General features: G+C 41.4%; 1 pseudogene; it reads left to right on the forward strand.

The window, feature by feature from the left end:
- The first annotated feature begins 2,192 nt into the window (after window positions 1–2,192).
- Window positions 2,193–15,716, forward strand: part of LOC127675592 (abl interactor 2-like) — a 62,581-nt pseudogene continuing 49,057 nt past the window's right edge.

Below are 15,716 nucleotides of genomic sequence, written 5' to 3' on the forward strand. Positions count from 1 at the left end.
GCCACACTGAAGCTAATAGAAAAGAAACTGGGGAAGACCCTTTAGGACATCAGTACAGGGGGAAAGTTTCTGAACACATCACCAATAGCGTATGCTCTAAGATCAAGAATTGACAAATGGGACTTCATAAAATTACAAAGTTTCTGTAAAGCAAAGGACGCCATCAAAAAGACTAATCAGCAACCAACAAATTGGGAAAAGATCTTTGCAACCATACATCAGATAGAGGGCTATTATCCAATATATACAAAGAAATCAAGGAGTTAGACTCCAGAAAACCAAATAACCCTATTAAAAACTGTGGTACAGAGTTAAACAAAGAATTCTCACCTGAAGAACTTTAGATGGTGGATAAACATCTTAAAAAATGCTCAAATTCATTAGTCATCAGGGAAATGCAAATCAAAACAACCTTAAGATTTCACCTTATGCCAGTCAGAATGGCTAAGATTAAAAATTCAGGAGACAGCAGGTGTTGGCAAGGATGTGGAGAAAAAGGAACATTCCTCCACTGTGGGTGGGGTTGCAAATTGGTACAACCACTCTGGAAATCAGTCTGGCGGTTCCTCAGAAAACTGGGCAAGTCACTTCTGAACGATCCTGCTATACTACTCCTGGGCATATACCCAGAGGATTCCCCAGCCTGTAATAAGGATACATGTTCCACTATATTCATAGCAGTCCTATTTATAATAGCCAGAAGCTGGAAAGAACCCAGGTATCCCTCAACAGAAGAATGGATGCAAAAAATGTGGTATATATACAAAATGGAGTACTATTCAGCCATTAGAAACAATGAATTCATGAAATTCTTAGGCAAATGGATGGAGCTGGAGAACATCATCTTAAGTGAGGTGACCTAGTCTCAAAAGATCAATCATGGTATGCACTCACTAATAAGTGGATATTAGCCTGGAATACTGGAATACCCAAAACATAATCCACACATCAAATGAGGTACAAGAAGAATGGAGGAGTGGCCCCTGGTTCTGGAAAGACTCAATGTAGCAGTATAAGGCAAAACCAGAACAGGAAGTGGGAAGTGGTGGGTGGGAGAACAGGGGGAGGGAAGGGGACTTATGTGACTTTCGGGGAGTGGGGGACCAGAAAATGCGAAATCATTTGAAATGTAAGTAAAAAATATATCGAATAAAAAATTAAAAAAAAAAAAACTTGTTAAAAATGGGGTACAGAGCTAAACAAAGAATTATCAACTGAGGAATACCAAATGGATGATAAGCACCTAAATAAATGCTCAACATTTATTCATCAGGGAAATGCAATCAAAACAATCCTGAGATTCTACCTCAGAACAGTCAGAATGGCTAAGATAGAAAACACAAGTTAGAGCAGATGCATGTGAGGATGTGGAGAAGGAGGAACCCTCCTCCACTGCTGGTGACATTGCAAACTGATTCAACCACTCTGGAAATCAGTTTATTGGTGCTTCAGAACATTGGACATTGTACTACCTGAGGACCCAGCTATACCACTCCTGAGCATATACCCAAAAGATGCTCCAACATGAAATAAGGGCACATGCTCCACTATGTTCATAGCAGCCTTATTTATAATAGCCTGAAGCTGTAAAGGACCCAGATGTCCCCCAACAGAGGAATGGATACAGAGAATGTGGGTACATTTATACAACGGATTACTACTCAGCTATTAAAAACAATAAATTCATGAAATTATTAGGCAAATGGATGGAACTAGAAAATTTCATTCTGAGTGAGGTAACTCAATCATAAAAGAACACACATGGTATGCACTCACTGATAAATGGATTAGCCCAGAATCTTGGAATCCCCATGATACAATTCAGAGACCACATGAAGCTCAAGAAGAAGGAAGAACAAAGTATGGCTTCTCTGGTCCTTTTTAGACGGGGTACAAAATACCCATGGGAGAAGATCCAGAGACAAATTGTGGTGCACAGAGTGAAAGAAAGCCCATCAAGAGACTTCCCCATCTGGGATCTATCCCATATACAGTTACCAAACTGAGACACTATTGTGGGTGCCAGCAAGTGCTTGCTGACAGAAGCCTGATATAGCAGTCTCATGAGAGGCTCTGCCAGTACTTGACATATACATAGGTGAATGCTCTCAGTCACCAACTGTAACGAGCAAAAGGTCTCCAATGGAAGAGCTAGAGAAAGGACCCAAGGAGCTGAAGGGGCTTGCATCACCATGAGGAACAACAGTGTGAACCAACAAGTACCCCAGAGTTCTCAGGTACTAAACCACCAACAAAAGAGTACATATGGAGGGACCCATGCTCCAGACCCATATGTAGCAGAGGGTGGTCTTGTAGGTCATCAGTGGAAGGAGATTTCCTTGGTCCTGTGAAGGCTTGATGCTCTACTGTAAGGGAATACCAGGACAGGGAAGCAGGAGTGGGTAGGTTGGTGAGCATGAGGACACGGTATGGGATAGGGGGTTTTCAGAGGGGAAAGGAGGAAAAGGGGAAACATTTGAAATGTAAATATAGAAATTATCTAATTAAAAATAGAAAGAAAATACAGAGTCAGTTGCAGGATCAGTGTGTTCCCAAAATGGATGACCAAACTGTCTGAAGTGAGGGCTTTTGAGTTTGCAACATATGCTTAGAGTGTCCTTGATGAAATTTCTCATTTTTTTTTAATTTACACAATACAGGTGTACTTTTCAATTCATTCCAAATAAAATATCAACTGGACTCTGGATTTCTAAATTTCATATCCTCCATAATTGCCAAATACCATCTTTTAAAGAGTTTTTTTCCTTTTAATAGCTTCAGGTTATGGTCATGTCTTCAGATACTGCCAACAAGCAATAGCAGGCAAGAGTGCAGCATTAATGTTGCCAAAATAAACATAATGAGCCCCACGTGTAAGAAAGCTTGTATGTTAATGGAAACTTCACCAGGGCAAAGCTACCACCTTCTTCTATGGAAACACTTTACTATTCCTGGCTTTGAAGAGTTGTGCTGTATCTGTTAGCTTTGGCATTGCTGACAGTGAGGGATGTTGTCTTGTAGTAGGAATGTGATTCTGTGCACTGAGGATGCTAGTGCAATCTCCATCTTGTCTCTACTAGAAGTCAGTAGCCATCTAGTATTCCCCTGGTTAACCATGTAACAAAAGCTCAGCAAGTTCCAATATGCTCTGTTGGGCCAAGTACTGTGTAAAATAGAGGCCAGGTAAGGTTACTAGTGATAAAAAAACTGGTGTCAGACAAAAGAACCAACCCTTAAGGTGAGAGGTGTGAAGTCAAACTGAAAACAAACAAACATAATCAAACAATCAAACCAAATCCAACAAAGAAACACATTCACGCAAGGAGGCAATCATGTTTATATTGTTAAGTGTTTGTTTTCAGTAGAGTAGAACAGGACTTCTTAATTTTGTCACTTCTCTAACTTAGGAGTGTTTTCTTCAGATACCAAGGTCAATCTATGTATCGATGATGCTTAGAGCATTATGATTCCAATCCAACTAGAAGCCAGTGCCTGAATTCTCTCTCCCTGATTGTTACTATGTCAAATAATCAGGTTTTTCCAATGTGCTCTGGAAAGAGAGAACTGTGAAGAACCACATCACAGAATATGGGTAAAATCATGTTTGGTGGAGCCCTCTGAGGATATGAAGATTTTAAAGAATGTGACTAGCCCAGAATCACGCCCCTGGCTTCTCACAGCCTATTTTGAAATCAATTGTACCAGTTGAAACAAGGCAATATATTTTTCAATAACACTTGAGAGATGGGGGAGGGCATTGGTATCTGTAATTCAAAATCTGTATTTCTCAAGTATAGTGGTTTGAATATGCTTGGTTCGTTGGTTGTGGCACTATAAGGAGGTATGCCCTTTATTGGAGGAGGTATACCTTTGGTAGAAAAAAAATATGTCACTGTGGAGGCAGGGCTTTATGTCTCACACATGTTCATGTCTGGACAGAGTGATCCAGAGCCTCCTCCTGATTCACCCATAGAAATCAATCTCCTCCTGGATTCCTTCAGATCAAGATGGAGAACTCTTCTCTGCTCCAGTAGAAAGGATGCCTGCATGCTGTCATGCTTCCCACCATGATGATAATGACTGAACCTCAGAAACTGTAGCCCCAATGAAATATTTGCATTTTTAAGAGTTGTGTAGGTGTATCTTCACAGTAATAAAACTCAAACTAAGATGGAAGTTGTACCAGGGACAGTGGTATTACTGTGAAAGGCATGACTGTATTTGTTTGGAGAAATGTGGATTTTGGGACTTTTGATGTACAAAGCACTGGACTATTTTTCACTATTGGTTATATTATATATTTGTAATCCAGATATTGCCCCCACTCTTTGTCTTCCCTCCTGGAATTCTTCATTTCATTCCCCCATCCCCTTTGCCTCTGAAAGCATCTACAAGATTAGGCATATCCTCTCAAACTGAGGCCAGACAAGGCAGTCCTTTCCTACATATATGCTGGTGGGATGCCTCAGACTAGCCAATGGATGCTCTTTGGTTGATGGTTTAGTCCCTGGGAGATCCTAAAGGTCCAGGTTAGTTAACATTGTTGGCCTTGCTGTGGGATGCCATTTCCTTCAGCTCGTTCCCCTATCTCTTTCATAGAAAACCCTAACATAAGTCTAATGGTTGGCTGTAAGTATCTACATCTGTCTCAATCATCTGCTGGTAGAGTTTCTCGAAAGGCAGTAATGCTAGGCTTCTGTATACAAGCACAATATAGCATCAGTAATCATGTTAAAGTATAGTGCTCAACCATGGGATGGATGCCAGTTATGCCAGTTATGCCAATCACTGGATAGCCTTTTCTTCAGTTTCTGTCCCATTATTATCCCTGCATTTCTTTTAGAAAAGAATAATTCTGGATCCGAAATTTTGAAGGTGTGTTGATGAGCCCATTCACTACTGAGGGTATTAGCTATCTACTAGAGGTAGTCTCTTCAGGTTACTTCTTCCCATTGCTGGGCATGTCAGCTAAGGTTACTCCTATTGTGTCCTGAAAGCCTCTCATATCCTTTGTCTTTTGGCCTTCTTTGAGGTTTTCCACACCCCAACCTCCAGAAGCTCCATATATCCATTCATTCTCCTTGTCATCTGGGATTCTCTCCTGTTTCCCCCAACACCTAGTATTAGTCATGGTTCTCTAGAGTCACAGAATGTATGCATAGTCTCTATATAGTTAGGGAATTTGTTGATGACTTACAGTCTGTAGTCCAACTCCCCAACAATGGTCAACAGCAACTGTGGATGGAAGTCCAAGGATCTAGCAGTTGCTCAGGCCCATGAGGCAAGCAGGCAAAGAAGAGTGAGTCTTCCTTCTTCCAATGTCTTTATGTACGTCTCCAGCAGATGGTGTGGCCCATATTAAAGGCATGTGCCACCACCCCTTTAATCCCAGATGACTTTAAACTCAGAGACCCCCCTGTCTTAATCTTCTGGAATTCATAGTCACTATGCTTCAAGATCTCGGTGCCAAGATCCAGGTCAGAAACTTGTATCTCTCAGCCTCCAGATTAGGATCATAGGTGAGCCTTCCAATTCTGGATTGTTCATTCTAGATATAGACAAGTTAACAACCAGATATAGCCACTACACACCTGATCCTGCCTGCCAGGGTCTAACCTCAACACAGGATCAGGGTCTCAAGTAGGAGCAGGGATATCTGGAGGACATGTAAGAAATACACAGACACCTTTTAATGGGTATAAGTTGACGGGCAGTCTTGGGCTTGATGTTTCATACTCTCACTTCTGACTAATGTTTTATTGTCTTTTACTGTCACTGGAAGAAGGAAGTAGAAAAAGAGACATGGTATAACCATTACCAGTTTTGCAAGCGACCACATATCATATGTATTAAGAATTAAGATTGTCCCACAAAGATTCAAGCTTCCACATTTCTCAGGCCCATGACCAAAATAAAATTTGCGAGATTAACATAACTTTAACTTTATACTTATACTTCAGAGCACAAAGCTCTGAGGTCAGAAATGTTTTTCCTGTGAGGTTCTAACTTCAGAGCTCAAAGCTCTGAGGTCAGCAATGTATGGTTTTCCTGTGAACCTCTGTTATCAATACATGACATAGGCAGAAGTGCCAAACAGTGGTTAGGAAAAATCAGGTTAATCCTTAACTCAGCAATTTGTATGCTCTATTTCTGTACTTTGAACATAATGACCCCTTCACTGCCCCTTGCTGTTGGATATGGGAGACCTGCACCACATATGGCATGGAAAGGATACCTCCTCCTGATGCTCTCTAGAGAACCTACAGGAGCAGGGTATTAATTCACCTATCCCCTTCTGCCCCTTCTACCCCTCTCTCCTCACCCCCCCCCCGTCACTGCCCCTTGCAGTTGGGGGTGGGAGACCTGTGCCACATCTGGCACAGAGAGAACACCACTTCCTGATACACTCTAGAGAACAGACAGAAGCAGGGTATTAGGTAAGCATCACCACCCAACACAGAGAGTCACAAAGCCCCTCTGCTCAGGGACTCACTACACAGCAACCTCCAGTTCACCACTCCCCTTCTGTCCCTTCTAACCCTCCCTCCTCCCCTGTCACCACCCCTTGCTGTTGGGGGTGGGAGACCTGCTCCACATCTGGCACGGAGAGGACACCACTTCCTGATACTCTCTAGAGAACAGATGGGAGCAGGTTATTAGGTAAGCATCACGGCCCAACACAGAGAGTCATGGACCCCCTCTGCTCAGGGACTCACTACACAGAAACCTCCAGTTCGCCACTCCCCTTCTGCCCCTTCTAACCCTCCCTCCTCCCCTATCACCGCCCCTTGCCATCTGGGATGGGAGACCACATCTGGCATGAAGAGGACCCTGCTTCCTGATGCTCTCTAGAGAACTGACAGGAGCAGGGTATTAGTTTGCCTATCCCCTTCTGCCCCTTCTACCCCTCCCTCCTCTCCTGTGGCTGCCCCTTGCCATCAGAGGTAGGAGACCTCACCACATCTGGCACAGAGAGGACACCACTTCCTGATACTCTCTAGAGAACAGACAGGAGCAGGTTATTAGGTAAGCATCACCACCCAACACAGAGAGTCGCAGAGCCCCTCTGCTCAGGGACTCACTACCCAGCAACCTCCAGTTTGCCTATCCCCTTCCTCACCTTCTAGCCCTCCCTCCTTCCCTGTCACCGCCCCTTGTGGTCAGGGCTGGGAGACCAGTGCTACATCTGGCACAGAGAGGACACCACTTACTGTTACACTCTAGAGAACCAAGGGGATAAGGGTATTAGAGAACCGACAGGATCAAGGCATTCTAGAATTGGCAGGAGCAGGGCATTCAACCCTTGCCAAGTCTGCCACAGGAAAGAACCCATCGCCTGATACTTCCTGGAGAATCAGCTGTTTGCAGGGCATTGGACAGAAAGAGAATCCCAGGAGTACAGAAACACAGGCCTGCAGGATAGAGAAGATAGAGTCAGCAAGACCAGCTAACACCAGAGATAACAAGATGGCCAAAGGCAAACGCAAGATCATTACCACCAGAAACCAAGGCAACATGGCACCATCAAAACCCAGCTCTCCCACAATGGCAAATCCTGCATACTCCATCACATCAGAAAAACAAGAACCAGATTAGAAATCACATCTGATATCACTGATGGAGGACAATAAGAAGGACTTAAATAACTCCTTTAAAGAAATACAAGAGAACATGGGTCAACAGGTAGAAGCACAAAAATCCCTTAAAGAAAGACAAGAGAATATGGATCAAAAGATCGAAGCCCTTAAAGAGGAAACAGAAAAATCTCGTAAAGAAATACGGGAGAATATGGGTCAACAGGATGAAGCCCTTAAAGAGGCAACACAAAAATCCCATAGTGAATTATGAGAGAACATGGGTCAACATGCAGAAATCCTTAAAGAGGAATCACCAAAATCACTAAAAGCAACACAGGAGAACATGGATCAACAGGTAGATGCCCTTAAAGAGGTAGCACAAAAATTCCTTAAATAATTTCAGGAAAAAACAATCAAGTGAAGGAACTGAACAAAACTATCCTGGATCTAAACCTGGCAATAGGATCAACAAAGAAATCACAAAGTGAGACATCTCTGAAAAGAGAAAACCTTGGAAAGAATTCAGGAGTCATAGATGCAAGCATCAACAACAGAATACAAGAGATAGAAGAAAAAATCTCAGATGCTGAAGATTCCATAGAAATCATTGACTCAACAGTCAAAGAAAATGCAAAATGCAAAAAGCTTGTAACCCAAAACATCCAGGAACTCCAGGACACAATGAGAAGACCAAACCTAAGGATTATAGGAATAGAAGAAAGTGATGATTTACATCTTAAAGGCCCAATAAATATCTTCAACAAAATTATAGAAGAAAACTTCTCTAACCTAAAGAAAGAGATGCCCATGAACATACAGGAAGCCTACAGAACACCAGACAGATTGGGCCAGAGCAGAAACTCCTGCTATAATATAATAATCAAAACACCAAATGCACTAAAGATAGAAAGAATATTGAAAGCAGTGAGAGAAAAAAGGTCAAGTAACATATAAAGGCAGACAAATCAGAACTTCACCACACTTCTCACCAGAGACTATGAAAGCCAGAAGAGCCTGGGCAGATATCATACAGACTCTAAGAGAACATAAATGTCAGTCCAGACTACTATACCCAGCAAAGCTTTCAACTACCATAGATGGTGAAAACAAGACATTCCATGACAAAAGCAAATTTACACAGTATCTTTCCACCAATCCAGCTCTGCAAAGGATAATGGGTGGAAAATACCAACACAAGACAGTGAACCACACTAGAAAAATCAATAAGGTAATCTTTCATCAAACCTAATAGAACATAGCTAAACAACCAGAATGTCACCTTTAACTAAGAAGATAACAGTAAGCAACAATCATTTTTCCTTAATATCTCTTAATATCAATGGTCTCAATTCCCCTATAAAAAGACATAGACTAATGGACTGGATACGTAAACAGGACCCAAACTTTTGATGCAAACAAGAAACCCACCTCAATGACAAAGACAGGTACTATTTAAGAGTCAAAAGATGGAAACCAGTTTTCGAAGCAAATGGTCCCAAGAAACAAGCCAGAGTGGCCATTCTTCTATCAGATAAAATTGACTTTCAACCAAAAGTTGTCAAAAAAGATAAGGGACACTTCATAGTGGTCAAAGGAAAAGTCTACCAAGATGAACTCTCAATTCTGAACATCTATGCTCCGAATGCAAGGGCACCCACATTCATAAAAGAAACTTTACTAATGCTCAAGGCATACATTGCACCCCACACAATAATAGTGGGAGACTTAAACAAACCACTGTCAAAAATGGACAAGTCATGGAACCAGAAACAAAACAGAGATACAGTGAAACAAACTGAAGTTATGGACCAACTGGAAATAACAGATATTTATAGAACATTCCACCCTAAAGCAAAAGAATATACCTTCTTCTCAGCACCTCATGGTACCTTCTCCATAATTGACCATATAATTTGTCACAAAACAGGCCTCAATAGATATAGAAATGTTGAAATTATTCCATGTATCTTCTCAGATCACCATGGCATAAGGCTGGTTTTAAGCTCAAACAAAAGTAATACAAAACACACATACACATGGACTTTGAACAATGGTCTTCTCAATGATGGCTTGGTCAAGGAAGAAATAAAGAAAGAAATTAAAGACTTTTTAGAATTCAATGAAAATGAAGACACATCATACCAAAATTTATGGGACACAATGAAAGCAGTGCTAAGAGAAAAACTCATAGCTCTGTGTGCCTCCAAAAAGACAATGGAGAAAGCTTACACTAACAGCTTGATAGTGCAATTGAAGGCTCTAGAAGAAAAAAGCAAATACCCTAAGATGAGTAGACAGCAGGAAATAATCAAACATAGAGCTGAAATCAACCAAGTAGAAACAAAAAGAGCTATACAAAGAATCAACAAAACAAGGAGCTGGATCTTTGAAAAAAAAATCAACAAGATACATAAACCCTTAGCCAGACTAACCAGGGTGCACAGAGACAGTCTCCAAATTAATAAAATCAGAAATGAAAAGGGAGACATAACAACGGAAACTACATCAGATCCTACTACAAGAGTTTATACTCTACAAAGTTTGAAAACCTGGATGAAATATATAACTTTCTAGATACATACCAGGTGCCAATGTTACAACAGAAAAACCATCTAAATAGTCCCATAAGCCCAGAAGAAATAGAAGCAGGCATTAATAGTATCCCTTCAGGAAAAAAAAAGCTCAGGACCAGATGGGTTTAGTGGGGAATTCTATCAGATCTTCAAATAAGAGTTAATACTGATAATCTTCAAACTTTTCCACAAAATAGAAAGTCAAGGAACACTACCCAACTCATTCTATGAAGCCACAATCATGCTTATACCTAAACCAAACAAAGGCCAAACAAGGAAGGAGAACTTCAGACCAATCTCCCTCATGAACATTGATGCAAAAATACTGAACAAAATTCTGGCCAACAGAATCCAAGAGCTATAATTCACCATGATCAGGTAGGCTTCATCCCAGGGATTCAGGGATGGTTCAACATATGGAAATCTGTCAATGTAATTCATTATATAAACAAACCAAAAGAAAAAAAACCACATGGTCATTTCATTAGGTGCTGAAAAAGCTTTTGACAAAATTCAGCATCCCTTCATGATAAAAGTCTTGGAGAGATCGGGAATCCAAAGCCCATACCTAAAGATAGTGAAAACAATATATTGCAAACCAGTAGCCAACATCAAACTAAATGGAGAGAAACTTGAGGTAATCCCACTAAAATCAGGGACCAGACAAGGCTGCCCACTCTCTCACTATCTATTCAATACAGTACTTGAAGTCCTAACCAGAGCAATCAGGCACCAAAAAGAGGTCAAAGGAATACACATTGGAAAGGAAGAAGTCAAAATATCACTATTTGCAGATGATATGATAGTATACTTAAGCAACCCCAAGACTTCCACCAAAGAACACCTAATGCTGATGAACAACTTCAGCAAAGTGGCTGGATATAAAATTAACTCAAGCAAATCAGTAGACTTCCTCTACTCAAAGGATACAGAAACTGAGAAAGAAATTAGGGAAATGACACCCTTCACAATAGTCCCAAATAATATTTCATATATAGGTGTGATCCTGACAAAGCAAGTGAAGGGTCTATATGACAAGAACATTAAGCCTCTGAAGAAAGAAATCAAAGAAAGTCTCAGAAGATGGAAAGATCTCCCATGTTCATGGATTGGCAGGATCAATATAGTAAAAATGGCCATTTGCCAAAAAGCAATCTACAGCTTCAATGCAATGCCCATCAAAATTCCAAATAAATTCTTCATAGATCTAGAAAGACCAATTCTCAAATTCATCTGGAATAAGACAAAAACCCAGGATAGCAAAAACTATTCTCTACAACAAAAAATATTCCAGGGGAATCACCATCCCTGATCTCAAGCTCTACTACTGAGCGATGAAACCTGTTTGGTATAGGTATGCAGACAGGCAGGAAGATCAATAGAATAGAATTGAAGACCCAGAAAAAAACCCACACACGTATGGTCACTTGATATTTGACAACAGAGCTTAAATAAAAAACAGTGTAAAAATAGGCAGCATTTTTAACAAGTGTGCTGGATTAACTGGACGTCTACATGCAGAAAAATGCAAATAGACCCATTCTTATCTCCTTGTACAAAGCTCAAGTCCAAGTGGATCAAAGATCTGTACATAAAATCAGACACACTGAAGCTTATAGAGGAGAAACTGGGGACAAGCCTTGAACACATGGGCACAGGGGAAAAGTTTCTGAACAGAAAACCAATGGCTTATGCTCTAAGAACAAGAATCAACAAATGGGACCTCATAAAAATGCAAAGCTTCTGTAAGGCAAAGGACATATTCAATAGGACAAAACAGCAACCAACAAATTGGGAAAAGATGTTTTCTAACCCTACATGCGATAGAGGCCTAATATCCAATATATATAAAGAACTCAAGAAGTTAGTCTCCAGAGAATCAAATAACCCTATTAAAAATGGGGTACAGTGCTAAACAGGGAATTCTCAACTGAGGAAACTCAAATGGCTCTAAAGCACCTAAAGAAATGTTCAGCATCCTTAGTTATCAGGGAAATGCAAATCAAAACAACACTGAGATTCCACCTTATACCAGTAAGAATCTCTAAGATGAAAAACTCAGGGGACAGCAGATGCAGGAGAGGATGTGGGAAAAGAGGAACACTTCTCCATTGTTGGTGGGATTGCAAGCTGGTAAAACCACTCTGGAAATCAGTTTGGTGATTCCTCAGAAAATTAGACATAGTACTACCTGTCGACTCAGCTATACCACTCCTAGGCATATACTCAGAAAGTGCTCCTACATGTCATAAGGACATATGCTCCACTATGTTAATAGCTGCCTTATTTATAATAGCCAGAAGCTGGAAAGAACCCAGATGTCCCTCAACAGAGGAATGGATACAGAAACGGTGTTATATATACACAATAGAGTACTATTCAACTATTAAAAACAATGAATTCATGAAATTTTAGGCAAATGGATTGAACTAGAAAGTGTCATCCTGAGCAAGGTAACCCAGTCACAAAAGAACACACATGGTATGCACTCACTAATAAGTGGATGCTAGTCCAAAAGCTCAAAGTAAACAAGTTACAATTCACCCAGCACAGGAAGCTCAAGAAGAAGGAGGACTAAAGTGAGGGTGCTATGGTTCCTCTGAGAAAGGGAACAAAATACTCACAGGAGCAACAAGGGAGGCAATGGGTGGACCAGAGTCTGAAGTAAACGCCACCCACAGACTGCCCTACCTGGGGATTCATCCTATAAACAGTCATCAAACCCCGACACTAAGAGAAGAACCATGTACCAAAAGGAGCATGCCATGGCTGTCTCCAGAGGGGCCCTGCCAGAGCCTTGCAAATACAGAGGCAGAAACTAGCAACCAACAATTGGACTGAGCTTGGGGTCCCCAACGGAGGATCTGGAAGGTGGTCCAGAGGAGCTGAATGGGGTATATATCCCCATGGGAAAACAATTACTTCGGACACCCAGACACCCCAAGACTCCCAGGTACTGAACCTTTAAACAAGGTGTGTACATGGTTCCAGCCAAATATGTGGCAGAGGAATGCCTTGTTGGGCCTCAGTGGGAGGAGTGTTCTTTGGTCAGGTAAAGGCTCAATAGAGGCCACAACAAAGGGAAATGGACAGGGTGGGGAGTTGGGAGGAAGGTGGGACTGTGTCAGGTAGAGGGGCATATACATGGAGGCAGGGGGTGGGAGGATGAGTAGAGAATCATTGGGAAGGGGGTCTTTTGAGAGGGGGAAAATTGGCAATGTAAATGAAGATACTCAATTAAAAAAAGGAAAAAAAATAACATAATGGCTATCAAAATAGTTTGAGTACTTTAATTTAGTTTTACTAGCATAGAATTTTATGCATTCTATATCTTCATTCAGGAGTCTTACTTTTGATTTCCAGGGGAGACCAGTAACTACTCTCAAATGTTATGCAAAACTCATTTCATAACCTGAAAAGACTTTTCCTTTCTCTGGGTTCTAATATTTTAAACAACACTGTCCAAACAGGGAGGGACTATACCTCCAACTTCCCTATCTAGGTATGAGAATATGATAGTCAAAAATATAATTCTATCCTCTATTTTTAATTTATTCTTTTATTGGTTACCTTATATATTTATATTTCAAATGTTATCCTCCTTCCCAGTTTTCCTACTTCAAACCCCCTATTCCCTCCCCTCTCCTTCCTGCTTCTACGAGGGAACTCCCCTCCCACCCACTCACTCACGCCTCACTACCCAAGTATCCCCTATGTTGGAGCATCAAGTCTCCACTGGATCAAGGGACTCCCCTCCCATTTATACCAAATAAAGCCATCCTATGCTACATATGTCTCTGGAGCCATGGCTCCCTCCATGTGTAAAGAGTTAGTTGGTGGTTTAGTCCCTGGGAGCTCCAGTTTGGTTGATAATGTTGTTCTTCCCATGGGGTTACAAACACCTTCAGACCCTTTAGTCCTTCCCCTATCTCCTCCTTTGAAGTCTCCAAGCTCAGTCTAATTATTGGATATGAGTAACCACATTTCTATTGGTCAGGCTCTGGAAGAGCCTCTCAGGGGGATGGCCATACCAGTCTCCGGTCTTCAAGCACTTCTTGGCATCAGCAATAGTAACAGGGTTTGGGGTCTGCAGAAGGGATGCATCTCTAGGTATGGCAATCTCAAGGTGACCTTTCCTTCAGTCTCTGCTCTACTCTTTGCCCTTGCAGTTCCTTTATAGAGGGACAATTCTGTGTTAATTTTATTAAAATGGGTGGATGGCCCCAACCTTCAATGTAGGGGCACACATAACTGCTGGATATGGTCTCTACAGGCTGTCTCTCCCCTTTGATGGGTATTTCAGCTAATGTTATGCCCATTGGATCTCAGGATCCTTTTGCTTTCCTGGCATCTTTCTAGTGGCTATGCACAATTCCCAATTGCTACACACTTCTGGCCAATTTCATGACCTTTTGTATTTCTTCCCATCTCCTCCCAACCCCTTATTGTGCCCCCTTCTTTCTCTCCCTCTCCCTCTTCCTCCCAGGTCCGTCCTTCTCCCTCCCCCAATTATTTCCTTTCCCATTCTTTTTTTTTATCATTTGACTTCTGTTTTTATTTATCTTTTTTTGATTAGGTGTTTTCTATATTTACATTTCAAATGTAAGATCCTTTCCTCATTTCCCCTCCAGAAACTCCCTCTCCCATTTTCCCATACTGCTGCTCACTAACACACCCACTCCCTCTTCCCTGTCCTGGAATTCCCTATACTGGGACATCAAGTTTTCACAGAATCAAGGGCCTCTTCTCTCACTGATATCCTACAAGGCCATCCTCTGCTACATATGAGGCTGGATCCATGGGTCCATCCATGTGTACTCTTTAGTTGGTGGCTTATTCCCTGGGAGGTCTGGGGTACTTGTTGGGTCATGTTGTTTCTCCTATGGGACTGCAAACCCCTTCAGCTTCTTGGGTCCTTTCTTAGTTCCTCCATTTGGGACCCTGTGCTCAGTTCATTGCTTGGCTGTGAGCATTCACTTCTGTATTTGTCAGGCACTTGCAGAGCCTTTCAGGAGATAGCAATGTCAGGCTCCTGTCAGCAAGCACTTGTTGGCATCCAAGCATCCACCTTTTGGTCTTCCTTCTTCAAGTTCATATGGTCTGTGAGTTGTATCATGGGTATTCAGAACTTTTTGTCTAATATGAACTTATCAGGGAATATATACTATTTGTGTTCTTTTGTGAGTGAGTTACCTCACACAGGATGATGTTTTGTAGTTTCATACATTTGTCTGAGAATTTCATGAAGTCATTGATTTTAATAGCTCAGTAGTGCTCCATTATGTATATGTACCACATTTTCAGTATCCATTTCTCTGTTGAGGGACATTTGGGTTGTTTCATGCTTCTGGATATTATAAATGAGGTTGTTGCAAACATAGTGGTGCATATGTACTAGCTATATGTTGGGGCATCTTCTTGGTATATGTACAGGAGTTCTTTAACTGGGTCCTCAAGTACTACTTTGTCCAATTTTCTGATGAACCACCGAACTGATTTCCAGAGTGGTTATATCAGCTTGCAATCCCACCAGCAGTAGAGGAGTGTTTGGCTCGCTCAACATCCT

The sequence above is a fragment of the Apodemus sylvaticus genome, chromosome X (genome assembly GCF_947179515.1).
Source record: "Apodemus sylvaticus chromosome X, mApoSyl1.1, whole genome shotgun sequence".
NCBI lineage: Eukaryota > Metazoa > Chordata > Mammalia > Rodentia > Muridae > Apodemus > Apodemus sylvaticus.